The following is a 21,467-nucleotide window of genomic DNA, read 5'->3' as shown; positions in this document are numbered from 1 at the left end:
AGCCGCCGCAAGCTTTTCCCGTACTCCATAAAGATACAAAAGTCCTTAACAAAGGCATCCAAATTCTATATATATAACCGCGCCCAATAAAATTCCTTCAAAATAATATTAAATTCAAAAACTAGGTCACGGACATGCGCGCGCGCGCCTAAGCAGTCGCGCGCGCAGCTTAAAAGAACAGTGACTTCAAATGCCTCGCGCGCGTGCGAGGAAAGAGCTCGCGCGTGCGCGACTTCTCTAGAGATTCTTTGGAAATTTTTTCGGCGCGCGCATGGGACATGAGCTTGCCCGCGCGTGCCTTGCCCTGGAAACCTCTGACTTTTCCTTCTGCGCACGCGCGAGACTCTTTCTCGCGCGCGCGCGGCTTGGACGCACAGAAATCCCAAATTTTCTTTCATTTCCTACAAAATTCAACCAGGTGAATCCAAATCAAACACATAACATAAATTGCTAACAAAACTTACGAAAATCACTTAAATGCATGCAAACTAAACATGAAATGCTATAAACTAATGCATACTAAACACACTTATCAACACCCCCAAGCTTAAACCTTGCTCACCCTCGAGCAAGACTACACAAACACACAACAAGAATCAAAAACTACTATGGACCTATGGCCTCTGCAAGAAACAAATTTTTAAAATCCAATCTCATCAAACCTACTAACACATAAAAATTTATAAATAAACTAGTTCACCGCATAAACTTATAATCTCTTCAACTCATGTTTCAAGGGCCTTTTTCCAAATTCAATCCATACATTCATATATCAAAAGGACTTCTTAAGGTAGCAAGGGGATCAAAAAGAAGGTAACGACACACTCACAATTAGCTTAATACAAAGAAAAATAGTGTGTGCGTATTTTGATTAAAAATTCATATTCATCAATAGTGTCTATCAACAATCCATATACTAAATTCTAACAACTCTTCTCCACTAGTATATTGGGCAACTGTGACTCGGTCAAGAGGTCTTAATAGGCTTATAATGTTAGGCCTGGCTTATGGCTACAAATGAAGGATACAAATTCAAAGCAAGGAGTAAATTATGACTACGATATTATTTTTTATCTCCTTCTTCTTTTCTCATTCCAAATCACTTCATCATACCATTGATTCTCACATTCCCAGATTTCCCTTTTTAACCCACGCTATCATTTTTTTTTCCACATAATTCCACTTTTCACATTCAAATTCCGGAGGATATATCATTCAAACATGCAATTTACTCCTGTCAAGGTGGGAATTAGTGTTTAAGCTCGTAATTGGTAGTGAAAGCGGGTCATGAAAAAAAATGACGAATGGGGGTTTATCACACGTTTTCACGCATGCCATTCGATTTCATTAAAGCTCAAATAAGGTACTAGGGATAGAATGTATTAATGGGTAGCTTGAAAGGCTCAAATGATTCAAAGAAAAATTGCCTAAATCATCCCTAATCACAATTTTGCCCGTATTGCGCCTCGAAGAGTGTTCGAACTAGTTCTAGACAAGTTTTAATTCACCATCAACTTATACAAATTCAATCAGTGCATAGACTCAAAAATCATCAACAAGGAATGATGATCTTCACAAATACCAGGAAATGTACCTCAAGTACTCATATAAGTGTAGGCTCAAAACGGGGCACTAGAGATAATTAATTGAAAGAAAATTAGGCCCAAAAAAATTCCAACAACGCCTCAATCATCTATATGTTTGCATTTTTCAAACTCAGATTCTAGCACAAATGACAGAGTCTATCAGAGATCATTTATCTAATTGATTTCACCAGTTCAAATTGGTCAGACAGGTATCCAAAAGTTGCATCATTGGCCATGCTATCCAATTCTTTCTTGACTACAAAATGAAATGCTATGTTTATGAATTAGATGCAACTAACGACAGAATGAATGCAAACAGAATGCCACAAAACACGAAACTAAATAACTAAACACCCCCAAACTTAAATAAAGCATTGTCCACAATGCTTCAGAGATACACAAACACAAAAACAACTAAGAGACAACGAACATATGCAATGCAAAACAGAAAGCACAATGCAAAAGGGACTCCCCTGGTCTACTGTTGTGCAAAAGCATCAGGATTCTCCTCGTATTCTGGAGGAGGCCGTGGAACATAAGCGTCCTGTGGGGCTGGTGGAGCATACTGGGAAGAGACGGAAGACTGGAACGGGAATGGAGGTGGATATTGCGGTGCCGCACGAAAACCCGATGTATCAAGTCCCAATTGTGTCGCCATGCTGCGCATAATGTCTTCCACATTATGTAAATGAGTGGAAGAAGCCTGAAAATAACCCATGGCATAGTGATCAAAAGCCGAGCTCTCAATAGCCATGTCCTGCGCGGTACGACAAGGAGGAGTGAGCTGAGGCGGTTTTTGACTGCTAGAAGAACTCCCGACATGCGGCTGACTGCCATAGAATTCCAAATTTCGCTTTGCTTGCTTTGAATTAGCAAGCTTTTCATCGACGGTTTTGAATGCCGGGAGCCACTCCTCATCGGGACTAATCAGAACGCCCGCCTGGCGACATAAGGCTGTGATGGTGTGGGGGAAGTAGAGGCCCAGCATCGGATTCCGCATCGAATACTGAATGGAATCGTGGACAAGAGTGCCCACATCAACCGGACACCTCTTCGTAATAGCATAAACAAGAATAGCCCTATCGGCTTGCACGTCAACGGTGTGTAGCACGGGTAAAAGGCGTCGGGCAATGAATGCATACCACAACGCCGGCTCAATTTTTAGAAAACGCTCCGGGAAATGAGTGACCCGGAGGGGGTCGTGCCAACGAACACCCGCATGACACATCTCTCTCAACATCAAAGGATAATCTGGGTTCGCCTTAAAACTTTTAAATTGACTATCATCCACTACGGGGGTATCAAAAAACCTATTCAATGATTCGGCATCAAACGATACAAGTCTCCCCCTAGCAACAGCTATCAAATCCTCGCGGGCAGGGGCATTCGCATAAAATTCCCGAACCACCAGAATAATGGCTGGTTCGGGTTCTTTGCAAAACAGGGTCCATTTCCTCTTGATAATCCCCAAGGCAACAAATTCATTACAATCCATAGTTATACCCCGCTCAGCAATAGGATTTCGATTTAGTCGAGCATGTTCGTACCTTTCTTGGGCTTCCAAAGAGACGAACTTGTTGGATAATTGAGCGGAGGATGAGGAGCTAGCGACGATAGGGCCGGATGAACGGAATCTTTTGGCAGGCATGGTGGTGGTCGGCCGGAGCAGAGGTGGCGGGCGGCGGTGATGTAAAGAGGAGTGCACAAATGAATGATTCCCTTAGAAATTTCCTGGCCTAAACTTGAGCGCAATAATAAACTCCACAAATCTGCAATGTAAGATCAATAATGTCAAGAATCAATGGAGAAATTTGAGAGGAAAGATTTGGGGATTTAGGGTTTATTGGAGAGAAGAAGAAGAATAGAAGGAGAAGAAAGTGGGAGAGAAAAGAAGAGGCCCCGATTTGTTTTCATCTGCGCCTCTCGTGCGCGCGCGAGACTTCAATATTAGTCTCTGGCCGCTTGACTTGCGCGCGCGCTATTCCTTTAGAGTTCTCTGGAGCGCGAGCCTGCGCGCGCGCGAGACACGGGCTCGCACGTGCTCAGTACAAAATTGCATAATCTCTATGCCTCGCAAGAATAAGAACACAACTTAAAAATACCAAAACAAAAAAAAAATAAATAAATAAATTAAATTAAAACACTGGGTTGCCTCCCAGCCAGCGCTAAATTTATAGTCTATAGCCCGACTCTACCTCCCTCTTTAATTTGTCGGGTCTTGCAAGTCGACGGAGGTCTGTGTCTGATCAACGATACCACCTCGATAAATTTTTATCCTATGTCCGTTAACTTTGAATGCTCCTGTGGCCGGACTAAAAATTTCTACCGTACCATACGGCATCACTTGCTTGATAGTATACGGTCCTGACCATCTCGAACGAAGCTTTCTTGGCATAAGCTTTAAGCGTGAGTTATATAATAAAACATCTTGGCCTACCTCGAATTCACGTGGGACAATGCGCTGATCATGCCACTTCTTGGTCTTTTCTTTGTAAATTCTGGCATTTTCATAGGCCTCCAACCTGAGCTCTTCAAGTTCATTCAATTGTAGTAACCGTTCTTCACCTGTAGCCTGCACATCAAAATTCAGAAATTTAGTAGCCCATAGTGCTCTATGTTTAAGTTCAACAGGAAGATGACATTGGAGAAGTTCCTATAGGTGTTTTAAAAGCAGTTCGATAGGCCCATAACGCGTCATCTAATTTATTTGACCACTCTTTCCTGTTTGCATTCACAGTTTTCTCCAAAATTCTTTTTTTAATTCCCTATTAGAAATTTCAACTTGCCCACTAGTCTGGGGGTGATAAGGTGTTGCCACCTTGTGAGTAACCCCATATTTTGTCAAAAGCTTCTCAAATTGCTGGTTACAAAAGTGGGTTCCTCCATCACTGATTAAGGCTCTAGGGGTACCATATCTAGAAAATATGAATTTTTTTAAAAATTTTATAACCACCTTAGAGTCATTCGTCTTACAAACTAGTGCTTCAACCCACTTAGACACATAATCGACCGCAACCAAAATATACTTGTTCCCTTCAGACACAGGAAATGGTCCCATGAAATCTATACCCCACACATCAAAAATTTCACATACAAGAATATTATTGAGGGGCATCTCATGTCTCCTAGAGATATTACCAACCTTCTGACAAGCATCACAAGCAATCACATAGGCAAAAGCATCCTTAAATAATGAAGGCCAATAAAATCCCGACTGAAGTACTTTGGCGGCGGTACGACCCGCACCGAAGTGACCTCCAGTCGAACCTGTGTGACAGTGTGAAAGTATAGATCTTACCTCTTCTGCTGGAATACACCTACGAATGATACCATCTGCACAAAATCTTAAACAAAAACGGGTCTTCCCACAAAAAATATTTCAACTCAGAGAAGAATTTCTTCTTCTGTTGATAAGTTAAATGCGCGGGAATAAACTTACTTGACAGATAGTTAACGATATCTGCATACCATGGTAGGTTGGATACCTCAAACAACTGCTCATCTGGAAAATCATCATGGATGACCTGCGTTTCAGCGCCTTGATTTTCCAAACGAGAAAGGTGGTCCGCAACTTGATTTTCAGCTCCTGTCCTGTCAACAATTTTTAAATCAAATTCTTGCAACAGTAAAACCCAACGAATTAACCTGGGTTTAGCATCCTTTTTGCTTATCAAATACTTCAAGGCCGAGTGATCCGTGTGAACTATGACTTTGCTCCCCACCAAATAAGATCTGAACTTATCCAAGGCGAATACGACTGCGAGAAGCTCTTTTTCAGTAGTCGCGTAATTCAGTTGGGCGGCTGACAGGGTGATACTGGCGTAGTAAATCACATGAAGTGCCTTGTCCCTCTTTTGTCCAAGCACGGCTCCCAATGCGGTGTCACTGGCGTCACACATCAACTCAAATGGCAGATTCCAATCAGGTGCTACTATCATTGGTGCAGTTGTTAATTTCTCCTTCAAAATTTTAAAAGCCTGCAAGCACTCAGCGAAAAAATTAAAAGGCACCTCTTTGATTAACAGATTAGTCAGGGGTTTAGCAATAGAAGAAAAATCTTTAATAAATCTCCTATAGAAACCAGCATGCCCAAGAAAACTCCTAATGCCCTTCAAATTTGCGGGAGGTGGAAGTTTTTCAATTACTTCAAGTTTTGCTCTGTCCACTTCCACACCTAACTCAGACACCTTATGGCCTAAAACAATGCTCTCTTTCACCATGAAGTGGCATTTTTCCCAATTCAATACCAAATTGCTCTCCTCACATCTCTACAACACTTTTTTCAGATTAAACAAACATGCATCAAAAGATGATCCTACCACAGAGAAATCATCCATAAACACTTCTATGAACTTTTCAACCATATCATGAAAAATAGCCATCATACATCGCTGAAAAGTGGCAGGGGCATTACACAACCCAAATGGCATCCGTTTATATGCAAAAGTACCATAGGTACAAGTAAAATTGGTTTTGTGTTGGTCCTCAGGTGCTATAGGAATTTGCATATATCCGGAATAACCATCCAAAAAACAATAAAACGCATGCCCTGCAAGTCGCTCAACCATCTGATCAATAAAGGGAAGGGGGAAGTGATCCTTACGGGTGGCATCATTCAATTTCCTATAATCTATGCAAACCCGCCACCCCGTAACAGTTCTTGTAGGAATCAATTTATTGTTGGAATTTTTAATTACAGTCATCCCTCCCTTTTTAGGCACTACTTGAGTTGGACTCACCCATTCACTATCAGATATAGGGTAGATAATACCTGCATCAAGGAGCTTGATTACCTCCTTTTTCACTACCTCTTGCATTGCTGGGTTAAGTCGCCTCTGTGGTTGAGTCGATGTCTTATGCTCCGCCTCCATCAAGATTTTGTGCATGCACATGGTTGGACTAATACCCTTGAGATCGGCCAAACTCCAACCTATGGATCTTATGTGTTCTCGGATCACACGCAGCAACTTTTCCTCCTCGCAACCTGTCAAAGAAGATGAACAAATTATTGGCAGTTTATCGTTCTTTAATAAATACAAATACTTCAAATGAGATGGAAGTGGTTTAAGTTCAAGAGTAGGGGGCTCCTTGATGGATGGCTTCAGCGGTTTTGGAGTATGGTTGAGCTCTCCCATCTTGGTATTGATGAGTCTGTCGAAGGGTAGACTCCAATCCAAATACCGTGCTACTTCATGAACTTCCTCACTAACCTGTTCTTCATCAGTTGTACCTGTCAAACATATTTCTAATGGATCCACCGACAACTGTTCCTGCATAGAACACTCAACCAAATCATCAGTAACATCAATTCTGAAACAATCAGAATTGTCTGCAGGATATCGAATGCCATGAAAAACATTAAAAATTACTTTCTCATCATTCATACGCAATATCAATTCTCCCTTATGCACATCAATCAAAGCCTTTCTAGTGGCTAAAAATGGTCTATCCAAAATAAAAGGTATCTCACGATCCTCTTCCATATCAAGCACAACAAAATCTACTGAAAATATAAACTTATCAACCTTTACCAACACATCCTCTACAATTCCCCTTGGATATTTTATAGATCTATTAGCTAATTGTAGGGAAATAGTAGTTGGCTTAACTTCACCAATTCCTAGCTTTTCAAAACATGAATAAGGCATAATATTTATACTTGCACCTAGATCACATAAAGCCTTATTAAAAAATGATTTTCCAATAGTGCATGGAATTGAAAAGCTACCAGGATGCTTAAGTTTCAGAGGGAGTTTATTTTGTAAAATGGCAGAACACTCCTCCGACAACTTAACAGTTTCAAAATCCACAAGTTTTCTTTTGTTAGACAAAATCTCTTTTAAAATTTTTGCATAACTAGGCATTTGAGCTAAAGCGTCTGCAAAGGGAATATTAATATGAAGCTTTTTGAAAATCTCTAGGAATTTTGCAAATTGATTATCCAATTGCATTTGCTTTGCTCTCTGGGGGAAGGGAAGTTTACTCAAGTCAATCTTCTCAATAATAGATGAGTGAGAGGACTTACCTTTCTTGCCTGTAGGCGTGGAGTTTGCCTGATTTGGTGCTTCATCCAGCTCTTTTTCCTTGACTAGGTCACTTGCTTCTTCATCCTCAGTATTCTTTGCATCAGTATCTGCTTGCGATATAGTTACCGCCAGAATAGCATTGACATCCTTTGGATTCCTCTCAGTATTGCTAGGCAACGATCCTGCTGGCCTAGTTGATAGCTGGGTAGCTATCTGACTCATCTGTGTCTCTAATTTCTGTAACATTGCCTCTTGATTCTGTAGACGGGTCTCAGTACCAGCTACATATTTCATCATAATTTCTTCAAAAGAGGGCTTCTTCTCTACTGGCTTCGATGTGTTAGTTGTAGGATCTGCAACTTTCCAAGCGAAGTTTGGATGGTTTTTCCAGCCAGGATTGTAAGTGTTGTTGTATGGATTGTACTGCTGTCTCCCTTGATTTCCCATAAAGTTCGCTGCATCAACTTCAAATACTTGTTGTTCGTCAGGCTGTTGGACTTGCACTTGATTGGCTGAAGATGTCTGCATAACTGCCATCTGATGGGTAAGTGCATCGATCTTGGCATTAAGTGATGTTAGTGCATCGACTTCAAGAACTCCAGCTTTCCTCTCTTTTTTAGCATCTGGCCATCCAATGTTGCTCTCAGCCATATTTCCTATAATTTCCCATGCCTCTGCCGGTGTCTTTCTGAATAGGCTTCCGTTGGCAGCAGCATCTAGCATGGATCGAACAGATTGATCAGCCCCATTGTAGAAAGTCTGAGTCTGCTGGCTTTGAGTGAGATTATGTTGAGGACACATCCTCAACATCTTTTTGAATCGAGTCCAAGCAGCATTTAACGATTCAGCTTCCTTCTGCCTGAATGATATGATATCAGAGAACAGTTTTGCCATCTTTGTGGGCGGAAAATATTTATTCAGAAAGATCTGAACAAGTTGATCCCATGTAGTAATAGAGCCAGCAGGCAGATCATCTAGCCATTCAGCAGCTTTTCCTTGTAGAGAGAATGGGAATAACCGAAGTCGCACTCCATCAAATGATACCCCATTCACCTTGAACGTGTCGCAGATCGACAGAAAACGCTCCAGATGAGCGTAAGGGTCTTCTACAGATGAACCCCCGAATCTAGCTTGCAATTGAATCAGCTGAATAGTAGAGAGCTTCAGCTCGAAATTGTTCGCCTCAACAGCGGGGCGAACTGTAACACCCGGTATTTTTAATTACGTAAATCCGCCTGCATAATTAGGATATTTAATTATTTATTTATATTTTAGATTTATGGGTTAAATAAATTATGTGAATTATTGGTGCATGTTTTAAATTAAATTTTAAGTGTTTAACCCATAAATAGTAATTTTAAGTGATTTATGAAAGTTTGATTATTTTAGCGCGTAGACGGGACCGTGGACGGACGAGATGACAACTTTCTACCTAAATTATTTTATGAGTCTTTTATGAACCCAAAAATATTATTTTGAGTTATATTTCCCCAAAATATTTAGTATTTAATTTTATTTAATTATAGGACCCGTTTTTATCCAAATTAAGCCAAAATAATGACTTTTATGTATCTTTAAAAATTCCCTAAATTGTATTTTCGGGATTTTGAGCTAAATTATCTTATGTATATTTAGTTAGGAGTTTTCAAGTTGTATATTTTATATATATAACATTCATTAATCGTTTTAATTATATTACACATTATAAATCCTAAATTTCAACCCTAAACTACCCAAACCCCACGCCTCCAAGCTCCCAGCCGCCACCCCAACTATTCATCATCTTCTCCAGTTGATCTTCAGCCCTAAAACTCCATAGTAGATCGGTTTTCAAGGTCCCAAGCAAGCCAAAGTCGTCCCGTCGTCCCGAAGTCCTTCCTACACGTGTTAAATCCATATCTATGGTGAAAGGCATGATTTTATTCTCTTTTCAATCATATATCAGTGTATGTATGTGTGTGGGTGTGTAGCATCGAGATTTATCATTTTTTTGACAGCAAGTTTTCAGATTCTTTCTCTTATGCACTCGGTTTTGGCTTTGTGATGTTCATGCTCACGTTTTTCATGTCCATGGCTAGGTGGGCTGCTGGTCCATGGTTAGAGGGGTCCCTTGGGGTCCCTAGGGTCGAGTGGTAGGGTCAGACATGGGCTGGAATGGGCTAGGATTGGTCTGGTTTGAACTGAACCATGGCTGCCCGTTTTCTGCACAGATTAGGGTTCATGGAAGGCTGCTTCGTGTTCAGTGGTTAGGAAGCATGGGGTTCGGGCCAGGGCATGGTTCGAACCGGCAGGACCCTGGGGAGGTCCTGCCGGCGGGGCTCCGGCCACGGTGGTCGGAGCTGGGCTGCAGCAGGCCGTGAAGGCCTGCTGCTCGTGCGGCCGCGGCAAGGGGGAAAAGGGAGAATAGGGTTTCGGGTTTTTGGGTTGTTGGTGGATCCGGGTCGGGTCATGTGGTCCGGGTCGGGTCTAAAATAATATGGGTTAAGTTAGTTGGGTCCGGGTTCGGGTTATTTTAATTGGGCTCGGGTATTTTTATTTTTTAAGTTTTTAAGTTAATTAGGAGTTAAATGGGCTAATTAAATTCCCAAAAATTTAATTAGTACCATTTAATTTATTTGGGCTCCATTAAATTATTTTGGGTTAATTTAATTATTTTTGGGCTTTTATTAATTTTTATTTAAATTTTTTTTAAGTTGGCCAGAAATTTTTATGGGCTTGGGAGCCCATGAAAGTTATTGGGCCTGTTATTGGGCTTTTGGGCCCATTGGGCCAGGGACAGTGTTATTGGGCCTAAGTTAGTCTTAATGGGCTTTGGTTGATTTATTGGGCCTAGAAAAGTTGTTAATGGGCTTAAGTACACTAATGGGCCAAGTCTTAAGTTAATGGGCTTGCATGTCTTGGGCCAGCAGTTGAATCAAACCATGAGAAATTGCATGTGTCCTGAGTTTATATTTAATTATTTTATGCATGAAAAGTTATTTGAATATTTATATGATATTACAAAATAAATTAAATATAAATGAAGGACACACAATTTATTTAAGTACATGCATTCATGAAATCAATTTTTATGCTATGATTGAAGTTCTATGGTTGAGCAAATAAAATATTTTAGGTGGAAATTGAAGTAGTGTGGCCATTTATGTATGGGCAGTTTCTGCCATTTATGTATGGGTGGTTCGCCACCAGCCTCGTACGATGGTTTCTTAGACTGATCAGTCGCACTATAAGTATGGGTCACACTTACGGATAGGACCATTCGATGTTAAGAAAATAAGTGCTCAACAACTCAAGTATGTATGATATTATGTATGTTATGTATAATTCAGTGATTTCTTTAAGTAACATTTATGTTAATATTTTTGAGGCATGCTCATGCATTTATAGGTTAAGTATTATGTATGAAAGTGTATTAAATTATTTTAAACCCTTGTTAGTATGCATGTTGGGCCTCTAGGCTCACTACACTGTTATGATGCAGGTGAGTATGTAGAGGAGCAGGTTACCCCTACCGGTGGTGAGGACGTATGAGCGGAGCTGCAGTGGCCCCGTGACCGTAGTCTGCATCGTGCTAGTGTTCTATGCATGAATATTTTAAACACTAATTTATTTGAAGATTTTATTCCAGTGTTGAGATTTAAGTATTATTTTTATGCAACTTTTTAGTGTATGCACTGTTGATTAAATTGTTTTGAATTATTTTAAGTATTGCATGATTCAGACGTTTTAGTAATTATTTTTATGTTGCATAATTATTTATTAAATTTTAAATCTCTTTTATGGTTGTACATATATGTATGGGCATATATGTATATATATATATATATATATAAATATTTTACTTAGTATTTATTTTAAAAGAAAAAGAAAAATTTTTAAATTTTCCGCATTTTAGAAATTTATAAGTCTAGGACGTTTCAGTTGGTATCAGAGCGCGGTCCTTGGAGGGGTCATTACTGCTATGCTAGCTCAAAAATCCACGCTACCGGTCTGTAAGTTTTAAATGTTTATAGCATTATTTAATTTCTAGAATTTAAGTTAGCCCTAATTTTAAACACTTAGTTATGCATGGCGATTTACGTAAATAAATATGTGGTGGTGCAGAATGCCTCCCAGACCAGTGAACCGACGTGGGAGACCTCCACCGCCACCGCCACCTCCGCAGCACCCTATGACAGCACTGGAGCAGGCCAGTGCTACGATGATGGCGGGAATTACTGCTCTGTTGGAGCAGCAGGCTGCACGTCCCCGACTATCCCATGACGAGGACGTGGCTGAGAGGTTCCAGAAGAAGGGACCTAAGGAGTTTACTGGGACCACCGATCCTTTGGTGGCTGAGGGATGGATTCGCTCTCTTGAGTCCATCTTTGATTATATGGGGATCACAGACACCGACAGGGTGAGCTGTGCGACGTACATGATGAGAGGAGATGCAGCCCTTTGGTGGGAGGGTGCAGTTAGAGGAGTCCATCTACCTACACTGACGTGGACCGAGTTCAGGCGTATCTTCTACGCCAAGTACTTTACTGAGGATGTGCGCAGCCGCATGATCCGTGAGTTCATGAGTCTCCGTCAGGGGGACAGGTCTGTTGTGGAGTATGTGAGCCAGTTTGAGAGGGGCTGTCACTTTGTGCCCATGATTGCTGATAGTCCACAGGAGAAGCTGCGACAGTTTGTGGAGGGCCTGAAGGCTGAGATCAGACATGATGTGCGTATGGCAGACGTCTTTACATACGAGTCTGCAGTGAGTAGAGCCTTGCGTTCCGAGGAGGGTCGGAGAGAGATCCAGAGGGAGCAGCAAGAGAAGAGGCAGTTTCAGGCTGCATACCAGCGTCCGTCTTCGCAGCCTCCTGCGAAGAAGCAGTTTACAGGGCCATCTAAGGGCCCGAATCAGCAGAGGCCTCAGGGGAAGCCACAGCAGCAGACTAGGGGCGGGGCCCCTACTCCAGGGAGATATCCAGTATGTCCGAAGTGTCAGAAGATGCATTCCGGGCAGTGTCTTATGGGAGCAGGAGTCTGCTATCGTTGCAAAGAGCCGGGGCATCAGATTGCCAACTTCCCGCAGAGGCAGAACGTCAGTGGGCGAGTATATGTGATGCAGGCAGAGGAGGCAGACCCAGATACCTCCTTGATCACCGGTATACCTAACCCCTAGAACTTTTTCAATTCTTTTCTTTTGTTTATTGCGATTATATCTGAATGCCTGTTACTTGAGTTTAACTATCAGCATGCTAGAATAAGAATTTTGTTTCTTTGTGATTAGAACTAAGGATTGTAGTGTTTTAACCTTGGGAGCGTAGTGGTATGAATTGTGGGGAATCTTCTGCGTGCAGGAAGAATTCTAGTTGGAGGCAACTCCACGTTTGCGTTGCTAGATTCAGGAGCCACGCATTCGTTTATCTCCCGAGATTTTATCAGACGGATAGGCATTACACCGGAGGTTGTTGACTGCGGTTACGATGTTACCATGCCATCCGGACAGACTATCACTACCACTAGTGTCATCAGGGATCTGGAATTGGAGTTGCAGGGACACTCCATTCGAGCAGATCTAGTGGTTCTTCCATTGACCGGGTTTGACTTGATTTTGGGTATGGACTGGCTATCAGTTAATGGAGCTTCGATTGATTTCCGACGTAGGACAGTGTCAGTGAAGCCAGCAGGAGGTGAGATGTTTACTTTCTTTGCATCTCAGTCTAGCAGTATTCCTCAGATGATATCATTTGTTCGTGCGAGGAAACTATTGCGCCATGGATGTCAGGGCTTTCTTGCTAGTGTGGTCACTACCTCAGACGTTTCTAGCAGATCTTTATCAGATATAGAGGTGGTACGTGACTATCCAGATGTTTTTCCTGACGATGTTGCAGGAGTTCCACCAGTGAGAGAGGTGGAGTTCAGTATCGAGTTGTTGCCGGATACTGTGCCTATCTCTAAGGCACCGTATCGACTTGCTCCTACAGAGATGAGAGAGTTGAAGGAGCAGATTCAGGAGCTGTTGGAGAAGGGCTTTGTTCGTCCTAGCTTTTCTCCATGGGGAGCTCCAGTGTTGTTTGTGAAGAAGAAGGACGGCATCATGAGATTGTGCATCGACTACCGAGAGCTCAACAGAGTCACAGTGAAGAATAAGTATCCACTACCGAGGATAGAGGATTTATTCGATCAGTTGCAGGGAGCTTCGGTATTCTCCAAGATCGATCTGCGATCTGGTTACCATCAGCTGAGAGTCAGAGATTCAGACGTGTCTAAGACTGCCTTTAGGACACGATATGGACACTATGAGTTCTTGGTAATGCCCTTTGGGTTGACCAATGCTCCAGCAGTTTTTATGGATCTCATGCATCGTGTCTTCCAGTCGTATCTAGATCAGTTTGTCATTGTATTCATTGATGACATATTGATCTACTCGAGGAGCATTGAGGAGCATATACAACATTTGCATACAGCCTTGCAGACTTTGAGGGAGCATCGACTGTTTGCAAAGTTCAGTAAGTGTGAGTTTTGGTTGGAGCAAGTGGCGTTTCTAGGCCACATTATTTCTAGGGATGGGATTGCAGTGGATCAGTCCAAGGTGCAGGCAGTGAGGGATTGGGAGATTCCAAAGAATGCTTCGGAGATTCGCAGCTTCTTGGGTTTAGCAGGATACTATAGGAAGTTCATCAAGGGTTTTTCCTCTATTGCAGTACCCTTGACTTCCTTAACCAAGAAGAACGCGAAGTATAATTGGATTCCAGATTGTCAGAGGAGCTTTGATCAACTGAAGGATGCACTTACTTCAGCACCTGTGTTAGCTATGACAGTGCCACATGAGGAGTTAGTGGTGTACACCGACGCGTCCAAGCTTGGTTTGGGCGCAGTACTTATGCAGAGTGGCAGAGTTATCGCATATGCGTCGCGACAGTTGAAGACTCATGAGCAGAACTATCCGACGCATGATTTGGAGCTTGCAGCAGTGGTATTTGCGTTGAAAATCTGGAGGCACTATCTTTACGGCGAGAAGTGCAAGATTTTCACAGACCACAAGAGTCTCAAGTACTTCTTCACCCAGAAGGAGTTGAACATGAGGCAGCGCAGATGGCTTGAGCTTGTTAAGGATTATGATTGTGACATTAGCTACCATCCGGGTAAGGCTAATGTAGTGGCCGACGCTTTGAGTCGGAAGTCCTCCGTATTACCCAGTTTGACAGTACCGTTACCACTGCAGAGTGAGATTCAGAGATTTGATTTGGAGGTGTATTCGAGTGGTCAGGCTCCGAGGTTGTCAGTATTGACAGTGCAGCCGATTCTTCGAGATCGGATCAGAGACGGACAGCCTACTGATGAGGAGCTACAGCGATGGAGACAGAGAGATGAGGCCAAGGGTGGCCTTTTGTATTCAGTTGTGGATGGGATCGTTCAGTACCGCGGCAGGATGTGGGTACCGAACGTTGATCAGTTGAGAGCCGAGATTCTAGCAGAGGCTCATGCATCTCCGTACTCCATTCACCCCGGAAGTACGAAGATGTACCGAGACTTACAGTTATTGTATTGGTGGCCCGGGATGAAGAGTGACATCGAGAGAGTGGTGTCAGAGTGCTTGACTTGCCAGCAAGTCAAAGCAGAGCATCAGCGTCCAGCAGGACTTCTTAGACCTCTCCCTATTCCGGAATGGAAATGGGAGAATATTACGATGGACTTTGTGGTTGGCTTACCGAGGAGTACCAGAGGGTGTACAGCGATTTGGGTGATTGTGGATAGACTCACCAAGTCAGCTCATTTCTTGCCGGTAAGGACTACTTATACTTTGACACAGTATGCAGAGCTTTACATCAGAGAGATTGTTAGACTGCATGGCATACCAGTGTCTATTGTGTCAGACAGAGATCCGAGATTCACCTCAGCGTTTTGGAAGAGTCTGCACACAGCTTTGGGGACTAGGCTTTTGTTCAGTACAGCATTTCATCCCCAGACAGATGGCCAGTCTGAGAGAGTGATCCAGGTTCTCGAGGATCTTCTGAGAGCTTGTGTCATTGATTTTCGAGGATCTTGGGAGACTAGACTGCCGTTAGTGGAGTTTACCTATAACAACAGCTTTCAGTCGTCTATAGGTATGGCTCCTTATGCAGCACTTTATGGGAGGAGATGCAGATCTCCTGTGCATTGGGATGAGGTTGGTGAGCGGATTTTGTTGGGTCCGGAGATTGTGCAGCAGACAGCTGACATCGTAACGCAGATTCGAGATAGGATGAGGACTGCGCAGAGTCGGCAAAAGAGTTATACAGATGCCAGGCGACGAGATTTGGAGTTTGCGGTAGGTGATCACGTATTTTTGAATGTGTCACCTATGAAGGGAGTAGCGCGTTTTGGACGGAGAGGCAAGCTTAATCCGAGGTATATAGGGCCATTCGAGATCTTGGAGCGAGTTGGCACGTTGGCCTATCGTTTAGCTCTACCTCCAGGGCTAGCGGCAGTGCACAACGTTTTCCATGTATCCATGCTTCGGAGATATGTCTCCAACCCGTCGCATGTGTTGGATTTCGATCCCTTACAGTTGCCACCAGATCTTGTGTACGAGGAGAGACCAGTGCGGATCTTGGCTAGGGAGGAGCGGAGGCTTAGGACGCGGGTCATACCGATGGTCAGAGTCCAGTGGCTGAATCACTCGGAGGAGGAAGCTACTTGGGAGACCGAGGAAGATATGAGGACTCGCTACCCGGAGTTGTTCGGGTAAGTACTTTAATTTCGAGGACGAAATTCAATTTAAGGGGGGGAGAATTGTAACACCCGGTATTTTTAATTACGTAAATCCGCCTGCATAATTAGGATATTTAATTATTTATTTATATTTTAGATTTATGGGTTAAATAAATTATGTGAATTATTGGTGCATGTTTTAAATTAAATTTTAAGTGTTTAACCCATAAATAGTAATTTTAAGTGATTTATGAAAGTTTGATTATTTTAGCGCGTAGACGGGACCGTGGACGGACGAGATGACAACTTTCTACCTAAATTATTTTATGAGTCTTTTATGAACCCAAAAATATTATTTTGAGTTATATTTCCCCAAAATATTTAGTATTTAATTTTATTTAATTATAGGACCCGTTTTTATCCAAATTAAGCCAAAATAATGACTTTTATGTATCTTTAAAAATTCCCTAAATTGTATTTTCGGGATTTTGAGCTAAATTATCTTATGTATATTTAGTTAGGAGTTTTCAAGTTGTATATTTTATATATATAACATTCATTAATCGTTTTAATTATATTACACATTATAAATCCTAAATTTCAACCCTAAACTACCCAAACCCCACGCCTCCAAGCTCCCAGCCGCCACCCCAACTATTCATCATCTTCTCCAGTTGATCTTCAGCCCTAAAACTCCATAGTAGATCGGTTTTCAAGGTCCCAAGCAAGCCAAAGTCGTCCCGTCGTCCCGAAGTCCTTCCTACACGTGTTAAATCCATATCTACGGTGAAAGGCATGATTTTATTCTCTTTTCAATCATATATCAGTGTATGTATGTGTGTGGGTGTGTAGCATCAAGATTTATCATTTTTTTGACAGCAAGTTTTCAGATTCTTTCTCTTATGCACTCGGTTTTGGCTTTGTGATGTTCATGCTCACGTTTTTCATGTCCATGGCTAGGTGGGCTGCTGGTCCATGGTTAGAGGGGTCCCTTGGGGTCCCTAGGGTCGAGTGGTAGGGTCAGACATGGGCTGGAATGGGCTAGGATTGGTCTGGTTTGAACTGAACCATGGCTGCCCGTTTTCTGCACAGATTAGGGTTCATGGAAGGCTGCTTCATGTTCAGTGGTTAGGAAGCATGGGGTTCGGGCCAGGGCATGGTTCGAACCGGCAGGACCCTAGGGAGGTCCTGCAGGCGGGGCTCCGGCCACGGTGGTCGGAGCTGGGCTGCAGCAGGCCGTGAAGGCCTGCTGCTCGTGCGGCCGCGGCAAGGGGGAAAAGGGAGAATAGGGTTTCGGGTTTTTGGGTTGTTGGTGGATCCGGGTCGGGTCATGTGGTCCGGGTCGGGTCTAAAATAATATGGGTTAAGTTAGTTGGGTCCGGGTTCGGGTTATTTTAATTGGGCTCGGGTATTTTTATTTTTTAAGTTTTTAAGTTAATTAGGAGTTAAATGGGCTAATTAAATTCCCAAAAATTTAATTAGTACCATTTAATTTATTTGGGCTCCATTAAATTATTTTGGGTTAATTTAATTATTTTTGGGCTTTTATTAATTTTTATTTAAATTTTTTTTAAGTTGGCCAGAAATTTTTATGGGCTTGGGAGCCCATGAAAGTTATTGGGCCTGTTATTGGGCTTTTGGGCCCATTGGGCCAGGGACAGTGTTATTGGGCCTAAGTTAGTCTTAATGGGCTTTGGTTGATTTATTGGGCCTAGAAAAGTTGTTAATGGGCTTAAGTACACTAATGGGCCAAGTCTTAAGTTAATGGGCTTGCATGTCTTGGGCCAGCAGTTGAATCAAACCATGAGAAATTGCATGTGTCCTGAGTTTATATTTAATTATTTTATGCATGAAAAGTTATTTGAATATTTATATGATATTAGAAAATAAATTAAATATAAATGAAGGACACACAATTTATTTAAGTACATGCATTCATGAAATCAATTTTTATGCTATGATTGAAGTTCTATGGTTGAGCAAATAAAATATTTTAGGTGGAAATTGAAGTAGTGTGGCCATTTATGTATGGGCAGTTTCTGCCATTTATGTATGGGTGGTTCGCCACCAGCCTCGTACGATGGTTTCTTAGACTGATCAGTCGCACTATAAGTATGGGTCACACTTACGGATAGGACCATTCGATGTTAAGAAAATAAGTGCTCAACAACTCAAGTATGTATGATATTATGTATGTTATGTATAATTCAGTGATTTCTTTAAGTAACATTTATGTTAATATTTTTGAGGCATGCTCATGCATTTATAGGTTAAGTATTATGTATGAAAGTGTATTAAATTATTTTAAACCCTTGTTAGTATGCATGTTGGGCCTCTAGGCTCACTACACTGTTATGATGCAGGTGAGTATGTAGAGGAGCAGGTTACCCCTACCGGTGGTGAGGACGTATGAGCGGAGCTGCAGTGGCCCCGTGACCGTAGTCTGCATCGTGCTAGTGTTCTATGCATGAATATTTTAAACACTAATTTATTTGAAGATTTTATTCCAGTGTTGAGATTTAAGTATTATTTTTATGCAACTTTTTAGTGTATGCACTGTTGATTAAATTGTTTTGAATTATTTTAAGTATTGCATGATTCAGACGTTTTAGTAATTATTTTTATGTTGCATAATTATTTATTAAATTTTAAATCTCTTTTATGGTTGTACATATATGTATGGGCATATATGTATATATATATATATATATAAATATTTTACTTAGTATTTATTTTAAAAGAAAAAGAAAAATTTTTAAATTTTCCGCATTTTAGAAATTTATAAGTCTAGGACGTTTCACGAACTATGCTAGATCCATAACCTTCAGTTGGCGGACGGATAATATCCCATACAGTATGGTTGTTTGTCATCTCTACTTCAGATTCAGATTCTGACTCTAGTTCAAGATTGAAAGATTTCTTAGCTTTTCGGATCCTGCTAAGTGTGCGCTCGATCTCCAAATCAAGTGGTAGTAATGTCTTTGATCGAGTTTTATGCATACACAACAGAAAGTACCTGAAGATCACCAAGAAATTAAGGTCAGAATTTTAAGAAAGTAAGTAATGTCTAATCTCAAGTGAAATAAAAATTTTGATATCAAAAACAGTCCCCGGCAACGGTGCCAAAAACTTGACCGGCTTTTTCGGTATGAATAAATTCTACTGGCAAGCGAACCAGGTCAAATTATAATAAAGTGGACTAAGGTCCAGATGTCGAACCCACATGGACTGTAAAAATATGATTACCAAAATCTATTTATCTCTACTTAATTTAGACTAATGAATAAAGATGATTTCAGATTTTAGATAAAAATAATAAAATTGCAATAATGTCAAATTAATTAGAACGCAAATTAGAACGCAGTTGGAAACTTTGAATTACTTAAAATTTTGAAAAAGTTCGATCAAGGACACACGTAGGTATCAGACAATTCATGCAACAAGCAATCGATCTAAGATATCAGACTTAATCATAATTCACGGGAATTTTCCTAATTTGTTCGAAGGACTATTCTAGAACAATCAAACCTATTCAAATCTTGATGAACTAATCTTTCGTAATTCTAATCAAATTTGAATGCATAATCACTGTGAAAATTCAGTTAACCCCTAAACCGCATAATGAAATCGAATTCTATTTCTAGTCAGTTTTACACTATGTTGAAAATCAAAGTGATCGAATTCGAAACCTCCTCTGTCGACTTGGAATCTATTAACAAGCAAACAAATAACTGGCCAAGAAATTTGTAAGACGAAGATAAATTTGATAATCAATAAAATCAATTAAGTCTGAAAATCTCAAATAAATAAACCAAGTTTTTACATAAACTGTCTGGCCCAATCACGTGGCCTTGATCGAAAGAAGAAACTACTCACTAATAAACATGATTCAATATACCAAGTTTTAAAACATAAAGTAAAAAATACTAGAATAAAAAAAAATCTGAAGAACTTTGCTCCCTAGCCGCCGCAAGCTTTTCCCGTACTCCAAAAAGATCCAAAAGTCCTTAACAAAGGCATCCAAATTCTATATATATGACCGCGCCCAATAAAATTCCTTCAAATAATATTAAATTTGAAAACTAGGTCACGGACACGCGCGCGCGCGCCTAAGCAGTCTCGCGCGCGCGCAGCTTAAAAGAACAGTGACTTCAAATGCCTCGCGCGCGTGCGAGGAAAGAGCTCGCGTGCGCGCGACATCTCAAGAGATTTTCTGGAAATTTCTTCGGCGCGCGCGCGGGACATGAGCTCGCCCGCGCGCGCCTCGTCCTGGAAACCTCTGACTTTTCTTTCTGCGCACGCGCGAGACTCTTTCTCGCGCGCGCGCGGCTTGGACGCACAGAAATCCCAAATTTTCTTTCATTTCCTACAAAATTCAACCAGGTGAATCCAAATCAAACACATAACATAAAATGCTAACAAAACTTACGAAAATCACTTAAATGCATGCAAACTAAACATGAAATACTATAAACTAATGCATACTAAACACACTTATCAACCGCCGATACCGTACCAAATTTCGGTATTCGGTACGGTATCGGTATGATACCGTGTATATCGATTTTTTATACTATTTTTTTAAAAAAATAAATATCCGTGTATACCGATTTTTTTCCGGTATACCGAAATACCAAAAATTCAAAAATCTTATACCAATACCTATACTGAAAATTTACCGTACCAAAATTTTCAGTATACCAAAATTTTTGGTATATTCGAGTTTTTTTCGATACGATAAAGGTGCTACGACGAAATTTCGATATTTTTTGTGAGCCCTACACACGACACAAGTTTGAGTTCTAACGTTTTTATTTCCTTCTGTTTATTTTACTTATGTCGTGATTGGATTTGATACTCCACGTTGAGATATTTGAAATTCAGTTCAACTACTCAAAACATATCAAGTTGAGATTTGAAATCTATTGTCAAATGTATTTATTTATTTTAGAGTTTTTAAGCTTTGAATTTTTGTTTTGCTAATTTTTCTAAAAACATCTTATAAGCTGTCAAAATAAGTTGTTTGACAACTTATAAGCTGTTTTTTAAAAAGTAAGGGGAGAGATACTTTTTTTCAAAAAGATCTTATTATAACATTTTATCTCTAAAATATCCTTAAATATTTTAATAAATCTCCATCATATCCTCCACCAATTAAATATTAAATATTTTTTAAAAAAAATTT

This window comes from Henckelia pumila, chromosome 4, assembly GCF_033568475.1.
Source record: "Henckelia pumila isolate YLH828 chromosome 4, ASM3356847v2, whole genome shotgun sequence".
In the NCBI taxonomy this organism is placed as follows: domain Eukaryota; kingdom Viridiplantae; phylum Streptophyta; class Magnoliopsida; order Lamiales; family Gesneriaceae; genus Henckelia; species Henckelia pumila.
Note: the sequence above shows the minus strand (reverse complement) of the source record.